Raw genomic sequence first — 10,036 nt, forward strand, 5'->3', positions numbered from 1 at the left:
TTCTCCCACCCCTCTCACAACCCCACCCCACAGACCCTCTCAGCCCTTGTTCTTTGAGATTTCCCCCTGCCATGGCCAAGAGCCAATTCCCCACCCAGAGTTCCTGACTCAGCTTCCTCAGAGATCCCTGTTCAACCCCTCTGCCCACCAGTCCCCTCTTCTACCACCAGTCCTCTCCTCTGCTCAGCCCCACTCCCATGACATGGCACCAGCCCCAGGGAACAGCCACTCACCCCGGCTCCAAATACTTGCCCATTCTCTCCTCCTTCTCCCCATTGGCAAGCCCTGGACACCACTTCCTTCCTTCCCCACTCTCCTCCTTCCTCTGCCTGGCCCAGCCGCTTTTCTGAACAGTATTTTCAGGGTGGCCTTTGCCCAGCACACAGCTAAGTTGGGGAACTCACTGCCACAAGGGATTGCTGAGATAAAATGACCAGCGGGGTGAGACATTGGCATGGATCACCAGAGCCTTTATGGTTACATTAGATCAGAGAATAAATTAAACTGCCATGGTGTAGGTCTCCAGCCAGCCATTAACTCACAGGGAACATCCCTGACATGGACGTCAATGCAGAACTGTCCACTGGGGGGGTTCCTCTCCCTCCCTCTTCAGCAGCTGGTGCTGGTCCCTCCAAGAGTCACAGCTCTGAGCCGAGCTGTTCCCAGGAGCCTGTGGAAAGGGGCACAGTTAATCCCATAAAGCTCTGCTGACTCTCAGGGCTGGATTCAGACACTCCAGGGGCATGCATGGGGTGGGGGGAGGCTTCAAAGAGAGGCTGGGCCAATGGCATGGAACTCTGCTCTGTCCCAGAAGAGGAGCAGGTGACTGTCCCCCAATCCCTTGGGATCGGCTAGGTGCCCACAGACAGGCAGGGGGCAGTCATGGTCCCCCCAGTCCTTACCTCCGCAGCCAGGGTGTGTGCTTGGGTGAGGGGGTCGGGACTGCTGTGCTCTTCCCCTCCCCCTGCATAGAGAGCCCCCTGCTGGGGTGGGGTTGGTGGGGTGCTCCAGAGCAGTGGGGCTGGGAGTTCAAACCCCATGGAGATGCCTGCGGCAGTTCCCCTCTCCCAGAGCCATTATCTCAGGCTTTTTTTAGACTCAGGCAGACAATGCTGCAGCTGCTGCAGTGGGGGCAGATCTCCTCATCCCACCCCAGTTGTTCCAGGCTGTGGGTGACGCAGCATCCGTTGCTGGCCCCAGTCAGACCCAGGGCACTGGACACCCCCACCCCAGCATGCCCGGCTCCTGGTACCGAGTCATGCCGTACTTGGCGTGGTACAGCAGGCACTGTGGTATCAGGGGGTCTCCTTGAGATTCACCAGGTGCGGGGTTTGCAGCAGGGGGCAGAGGGATAGAAAAGTGGGGAAGGAGACACTATGGTCAGTGGGGGCTGGAGGGCAGAGCACCCCATAAAGAAGGGCCATGCCCCAGGGGATTCTGGGATTGAGGGTCCCAACATCTCATAGAGAAGGGCTGTGCCCCAGGGGATTTGGGATTGAAGGGCCCAGGACCACACAGAAAAGGGCCACACCTCAGCAGGGGCTGGAGTCAAAGGACTTGAATCTCTTCTTCCTGAGACCAGACATACTCCATTGGAACACCATGGACTTACCCTGGGGTGAGGGAGGGAGAAATCAGCCCCACTGAGTCCAATGGAGTTACTCCTGATTTACATCAGGGTGAGTGAGAGGGAATCAGCCCCATCGACTGGAAAGAAGTGACTTCTAACTTTTCTTAACGTTGATGTGTTTTGGTGCTCATTTATTGTGCCCAGACAGAGATCAAACCAGGGCTCAGATCCTCACAGCAGGGAGCATTTCTGATGCTCAAGGGCCAGTCACCAGCTCTTTGGAGGAAATAAAGTCATAGTGTTATTAGCCAAAAGGTTTAGCTCTCAGTTAGGCCTGTCAGCCTTGGAAGTGGTTGGAATCGCGCCAAATGGATTACGCTGGGCACGTGTATGGAGAGAGGATAAGCTGGTTGACAGCTACCTCTGGCTCACCGGCTGTGAGTCCTTGAAGGGGGAATGTCCAGTAGTGGCTGACAAACCTGCATGCCATCTGGGCACTTTGAGTTCAGATCTAACCCTGAGCTGAAATCTGAACCTAAGAATAAGGAGGTACCTGGCTCTGCCTGAGGGTTTTGAATTGTGGGGAAATGTCACCTGGGCACCACAGGATATTTAGAAGGTGATGAACCAATTTTTGAAATGCCCTTACCTGCTGGGAGGGGAGGATGATGGGGGTGGGAACTGGGGAGGCGGCTTTTTGGGGCAGCGAGGGGAGGGGTGATTATGGAGTGGGAGACAGAAAGGGTGGGTGGGTAGGAGATGAGCTGGGAGTCAGGAGATGAGGAGGGGTGGGACACTGGGAAGAGGGGACATGAGGGTGAGTGACAGGGGGCCTGGGAGAACAGAGCGGTGTGATGTCCTGTCTCTTTCAATGTTCAGGGGGCTCTGTGCTCTAAGAACATAAGACAATAAGAACGGCCATACTGGTTCAGGCCAAAGGTCCATCAAGCGCAGTATCCTGTCCTCTGACAGTGACCTATGGCAGGTCCCCCAAAGGGAATGAACAGACAGGTTATCGTCAAGTGATCCATGCCCTGTCACCCAGTCCCAGCTTCTGGCAAACAGAGGCTAGGGACACCATTCCTGTCCATCCTGGCTAATAGTCATTGATGGACCTATCTTCCATGAATCTATCTAGCTCCCTTTTGAACCCTGTTATAGTATTGGCCTTCACAACACCTTCTGGCAAGGAGTTCCAGAGGTTGACAGTATGTTACATGAAAAAATACTTTCTTGTGTTTGTTTTAAACCTGCTACCTATTAATTTCATTCGGTGGCCCCTTGTTCTTGTGTTATGAGACGGAGTAAATAACACTTCCTTATCTACTTTCTCTATACCACGCACGATTTTATAGACCTCTATCATATCCCCCTTATTTGCTTCTTTTCCAAGATGAAAAGTCCCAGTCTTATTCATCTCACCTCACACGGAAGTCATTCTACACCCCTAATAATTTTGGTTGCCCCTTTCTGAACCTTTTCCAGTTCCAATATCTCTTTTTTGAGATGGAGTGACCACATCGGCACGCAGGATTCAAGGTGTAGTCATACCATGGATTTACGTAGAGGCAATATGATATTTTCTGTCTTATTATCTATCCCTTTCTTGATGATTCCCAACATTCTGTTTGCTTTTTTGACTGCCGCTGCACATTGAGTGGATGATTTCAGAGAACTATCCACAATGACTCCAAGATCTCTTTTTTGAGCGGTAACAGCTAATTTAGACCCCATCGTTGTATATGTATAGTTAGGATTATGTTTTCCAATGTGCATTACTTTGCATGTATCAACATCAAATTTCATTGGTCATTTTGTTGCCCAGTCACCCAGTTTTGAGAGATCCTTTTGTAGCTCTTCGCAGTCTGCCTGGGACTTAACTCTCTTCAGTAGTTTTGTATCATCTGCAAATTTCGCCACCTCACTGTTTACCCCTTTTTGCAGATCATTTATGAATACATTTATGAATGTAAAATAGGACTGGGCCCAGAACAGATCCCGGGGAGACACCACTATTTACCTCTCTCCATTCTGAAGACTAACCATTTATTCCTACCCTTTGTTTCCTATCTTTTAACTAGTTAACAATCCATGAGAGAGCTTTCCCTCTTATCTCATGACTGCTTATTTTGCTTAATAACCTTTGGTGAGGGACCTTGTCAAAGGCTTTCTCAAAATCTAAATACACTATATCCACTGGATCGCCTTTGTCTGCATGCTTGTTGACCCCCTCAAAGAATTCTAGTAGATTGGTGAGGCGTTATTTCCCATTATAAAACCATGTTGACTATTTCCCAACAAATTATGTTCATCTATGTGTCTCACAATTTTGTTCTTTAAGATAGTTTCAACCAATTTGTCCAGTACTGAAGTGAGGCTTACCAGCCTGTAGTTGCCAGGGTCATCTCTGGAGCCCTTTTTAAAAATTGGCGTCACATTAGCTTATTACTGTTTAGTTTATCAATTTGTTGCAAAACCTCCTCTAATGACACCTCAATTTGGGACAGTTCCTCAGATCTGTCACCCAGAAAGAATGGCTCAGGTTTGGGAATCTCCCTCACATCCTCAACAGTGAAGACCGATGCAAAGAATTCATTTAATTTCTCCGCAATGGCTTTATCATCTTTGAGTGCTCCTTTAGCATCTCGATTATCCAGTGGACCCACTGGTTGTTTAGCAGGTTTTCTGCTTCTGATGTATTTAAAAAAAAATGCTATTACTTTTGGAGTCTTTGGCTAGCTGTTCTTCACATTCTTTGTTGGTCTTTCTAGTTAGATTTTTACACTTCCTTTGCCAATTTATGCTCTTTTCTATTTTCCTCATTAGGATTTATCTTCCACTTTTTAAAGGATGACTTTTTGCCTCTCACTCTCTCTCCCCTCCCCAGCACAAAGCTTCACTTTCCTGTTAGGTTCAGTTTTGCAGTGGGAACAATAAAGCAAGCACAGCACCCAGCTGTGTTTCCGTTAGCGATATCTGCGCCTGTGTGACTATCTCCTTCTCTGCTGGATACAGAACTAGAACAAGGGGCAGGGCGCCACATTCCCCTACCTTGTGTGTGTCAATATCAGAGGGCTCTCGATGCATCTATGGGTGTCCGATATGCCTCCTTCTCCCCCTTTTGTGATCTTGGGGGCTTTCTCCTTGCCTTTTGGCACGAGGGGGACTGAGTCTGTCTCCCTAATCACCACTCCCGATGTGTGCCAGGGTCTAGGGAATTGCTGCCCCTTGAGGTGTGAAGCTGAGAAGAGGCAAAGGGGGACATGAACCCACAACACACTGAACAGCCTGCTGGCACCTGGGTGACTGATATGAGTGGAGCAGTTCACACCTCTCCAAGCATTTGTTTCAGGCTGTACCATCTCCTGCAGGTGTTTCTCACTCCACTAAGAATAGCTCATTGAGATGAACAGGCCACTTCATCCCTCTCTGAGCCTGCATTACTGCAGATGGCTGTGTCCAGCTTTGCGCTGCGCTTACTGACAGATTTGGGCGTGAGGAGACGATGTGACGGGAACCCAGATTGGCCAAGCAATGCACAGAATACAGCTCCTTTCCAGTAAAATGTGATCATTCTTAAAAGCACCTTTTGCTTCACCTTTTGCTTCATCATCCATATCCATGGCCACCTACAGCTGCCACAATGACCACTGACTCCAACCAACAAGCTTGCTTTCTCTTAAAAAACTAGGAAATAAAATGGTAACAAACTTCATTAACACAGAGTTAAGGTTTCCCAGTGACAGCTCATGCCTGTTCAGAAGGTCAAGTTCATAGAATCCCAGGAGATCATCTCATCCAACTGCTGCTCAAAGCAGGACCAAGCCCCAGTTTTTCCCCCGGATCCCTAAATGGCCCCCTCAAGGATTGAACTCACAACCCTGGGTTTAGCGGGCCAATGCTCAAACCACTGAGCTATCCCTCCCTTAAACTCATGCATCTCACAAAGAAATGCAGAATTGAATTAAATGCCCTCATAATTTAGATAGATAGATAGATTCTTCTCTAATTCCCAGTAGAGTAACTCCACAGACTTCAGTGAACTTAGTCTGGATTATTACTACTGTGAAGACAACATTTTTGCATAAAAAGCCTGCACATCACATTCCCATGGAGACAATCATGTCATCGGTTGATTATATCTGTAAAGAAGCACAGAATGAAAACATGGTCACGGGAGAAATCTGGAAATTTTATTCTTTTTGAATAACTTCCCCTCAGTCAGTTTCCTCAGGGCACCTTTGAGCTCCTTGTTCCTCATGCTGTAGATGGCTGGATTCAGCACTGGGGGCACCACAGAATAGAGAACAGCCACCATGAGATCCAGAGCTGAGGCTGAGCTGGAGGTGGGTTTCAGGTAGGCAAAGGTGGCAATGCAAATGAAGAAGGAGACCACAATGAGGTGAGGGAGGCAGGTGGAGAAAGCTTTATGCCGGCCCTGCCCAGAGGGGATTCTCAGCACTGTTTTGAAGATGTGAACATATGACACAATTATAAAAGCAAAGCATCTTAAGCCTAAGAACAAGAGAAAAGAAGTAACAACAACTTCACCGAGCTATGAGTCAGAGCAGGTGATCTTGAGCAGCTGGGGGATTTCACAGAAGAACTGATCCACCTGTTGCCGTCACAAAAGGGTAATGCAAATATGTTCCCAGTCTGCATAGTAGCAACGGGAATTCCACTGATCCATGCAATGGCTGCCATTTGGACACAAGCTCCCCTGTTCATTATAGTCTCATAGTTCAGTGGTTGGCAGATGGCGACATATCGGTCGTACGCCATGATGGTGAGAAAAGCAAAGTCAACCGAGGTGAAGAAAATGAAGAGAAAGACTTGGGCAATGCACCCAGAATAAGAAATCGACCTGGTGTTCAATAGGGAATTGGCCATGGACTTGGGGACGGAGACCGAGACAGATCCGAGATCTAGTATGGATCTAGTAAATTCATCAGGAAGAACTACATGGGGGTGTGAAGATGGTGGTCGAGCACCACAAGGATGATAACAAGGAGATTTCCCACCAGGGCTGCCAGGTAAATCCCTAGAAACAGCAGAGTGTCAAATCTGCAGCTCCCGAACCTCAGACAATCCCAGGAGAAGGAACTCTGTCACGGTGGTTCGGTTAGACATTTGCTTTCTCAGTACATCATGGAGTGCCTGTGGAAGGAAGGGCAAGGGCAATGGTCAGGCTAGAGTCCTCCTGCCTCCTCACCTCTGACAATCACACCACTAATGAAGAGCATTGTCACACCAGTGTAAATTTCCACAGCTCCCTTACAGTCCAAGGATGGCATCCGTTTCCTCCATCTGAGGATCTGGTCCAAGATGAGGCTTGATAAAATGCAGTGTAAATATGGAACAAGTTACAACCCAAGCCCAACAATCTTAGGAATTATGGACATCCTATTGCTACAATGGAGAGCGAGTTTAGGAAAGAAGAGTAAATCTACCTCTATGCCACGAGCTAGGGGAGTGATTCCCAGATCACATGCACTACTTGCAATAGCTCGAGGATGGCTAGCACAAGTCTGAAACATAGTATAGCCATGGCAGAAGGGGAAACTGTGCTGAATACAAAGCCCCAGGGCTCAGGTGGGCTTCTACTCAGCATGGCTACCTCAGCCACCCTGCTATTTATGCTCCCCAAGCTAGCCCACGAGTACAGGTATGCAAGCTGGTGAACCACAGCCCTAGCTTGCTGAGTAGACACAGCCTAAAAGAGTTTGGCTAATTTAACCTAGCACAATGCTGGCTGAGAGAGATTATGATCACTCTCTATAAATACATCGAGAGGGTAAACCCCAGGGAGGGAGAAGAGCTATTGATGCTAAAGGACAATGTCGGCACAAGGAGGAGCGGGGATAAATTGGCCAGGAGTAAATTCAGCTTGACAATGAGAAGAAAGTTTGTCCCCATCGGAGGAGGGACAATCTAGAGCAGCGTCCCAATAGGAGCCGTTGGGGACAGACAACTTAACTGGTGTTAACACGGAGCTGTGTCAGTTTAGGATGGAGGTTATATGACTGGGTTGCCAGTGAGAGCAGGGGATTGGACTCGGTGACCCAGGTCCCTTCCAGGCATTTCTTCTTCGGACAAACAGCAGGCTAACAACTTGGACAGGAAACTAGACTTCTAAACCAGCAGCACAGCCTGATCCCCTCTTCCAAGGGAAACAAAACACGGACATACCCCGCACCCCGAGCGACACCTTCTCTGTGATGATTCCACACCAAGTTCTGTGCAGAGACGGCCTGCTCCCTGCTGACAGATTGATTCATGGTCCCTGATACCTACAACACTTGTGTCTCTGTGTAAGGATGGGCTAGGAGCACCCCTCGGTTACTGCTGTGGTTTATCATTTCCCTCTCTATCTTCATGTGTGTGCTAGGGAGGACAGTGGCAATTAGGAGACTTGGGTTATGTTCTTGTCTCTGCCACTGACCTTCTGCGTGACCTTGAGCAAGTTGCTTCCCCTTTTTGTGCCTCTCTTTCCTATTCCCCCCTTTCTCTGCCTTGTCTACTAGGACTGTGACCTCGGGTAGGGAGGGGCTGTGTTTTGCTATGTGTATGTTCTGTGCACCAGTTTGCAACATTACTGTTCAGCTGGAGCAGTGTGGGACAGAGGATATGGGGCTGGAGAGGGAGATCTTGCTTCTGTCCCCCTTCATTTCCTCTGTGTGCTTGGGCAGGGTTGAGATAGACAGGCTTCAGGTGGCTGGTGCAACGCTGACTCTGAGTTTACAGGTGCTAGTGTGTACAAAACACAATCTGCAGGCTTTGCTGCTAACCTGTTTTTTTACCTTCCCATAACTATTTCTTTGAAACAGGAATAAACACGGTTGCAATAGAACAAACAGGTTTGAAATGGCTGTATTATTAAATATAAGAATAATGTTTCCCATCTTTGTTTAAAGCTCAATTTCCAACTAAAACTAAACAAAAATGTCCAGGGAAAGTTGCTGCTATACTTGAAACAATTTTTTAAAAAAACCACAAAACCTGAAAACCTCAATTTTCCTTTCTTGGCAATGTGACATTTTCACTTAACACTAGTATTTTGCTAAAAACAAACTCGTCTGGTTGCCAAATCCTGAATCTTTTTCTGATTTTGGGGTATCTGATGCCAAGTCAAAGTTTTGCGCTGATTTTTTTTTTCCTGACTGGCTCTAGTTCTCTGACTTAATTGACAGCTAAAGCCTTAAAGGGTTCAAATGATCATTTATGTTTAAGGTCTTACATTTGTTCTGTATATTAATCCATGACTGTATTTAATTGAAATAGTGAATTTACTGTGCTAGTCTCTGTGGATTTTTCCCCAAACTTGTGATGTATCTCGGATCGACTGAGCATGGTAGTGTAGACCAGCCCTAAAACAGTTCAGATTGTAATTTCACATTTATGGTCTTAAATATTAATAGCCCATATTATGGAACTGAAATAGCAATCTTACTGTGCTGGTGTTTGTGGAATTTGTCTCAGCTTGTGATGCAGTCGATTCTCAGGCATCAGAATTGTTTGGACATTAGCTAGCTAGCACCTGTCACTGTGTTATCCAGCACTCCTTTGCTGTCCTCTTGCTGGATGTCCTGAGTTGCTGACAGTCTCTGCAGTTCCTAGCAGACCAGGATCTACTCCACGGGTGGGCGCTTCCTGCTCCCCTCCTAGGGCAGGCTTGGCTGAGAGGCGATGGACTAAATGGGATCAGGGACTGAAAGCCCCTCCCAGCTCTAGAGCTGATCCCAGCTTGTTCAGGCTTCAGACACGGCCACAGCCCAGGATGTCCCTGCTCTGGGGCTAAAGAGCCGAATCTGGTCTCCAGGACTGTGAGCCCAGCTCTGATCTCACCACAGGAACAAACCATCCTGACAACCTGCCCTAGTTGATCCTAACCCCACAAAGGTGAAACAGCACCCGCCCTGGATCTCTCATGATGGCAGCATCCCTGGAAGAATCCTTGTGTTGGAGACCCCAGGGCATGGCCACTAGTTAAGTCGAGGGGATGGAAGGCCGTAAGGGTTGAGGAAGTCTCCTTGCTGAAGGCCTAAGGGCTTCTTCTTAACCCGCCTTAATAGAATTCAGGCCTGGCTGGTTTGAGTAAGCTCTTTTGCTTTTAAAACAATGTTGCAGCTGCAGATAATGCCTCATAGTGTAAGGTTTGCTGACGCCAAGCTAAAGATAATAGGAGATAGTTACAAGGCCAGACAGAATGTGCTGGTTGTTTAAGTTGCTAGGAATTCTTGTTAGAGGTTGCAGGAAATAAACATTGTTGTAATCCATATAAGGAAGGCAGAGTATTTGTGCAAAGTTTTAATTGGCTGATGTGTAGCGCAGTAGCATTAAGGAATATAAAAGTGTGTGTAATAACCTGCTCTGGTGTACAGGATTTGAGATTCTATTCTCCCTGTACCTTGTTTGCACCTGCAAATAAACATTTCTGCTTCTCCACCCCATTGTGATTATTGAGTG

Source organism: Eretmochelys imbricata, chromosome 14 (assembly GCF_965152235.1).
Source record: "Eretmochelys imbricata isolate rEreImb1 chromosome 14, rEreImb1.hap1, whole genome shotgun sequence".
Taxonomy (NCBI): domain Eukaryota; kingdom Metazoa; phylum Chordata; order Testudines; family Cheloniidae; genus Eretmochelys; species Eretmochelys imbricata.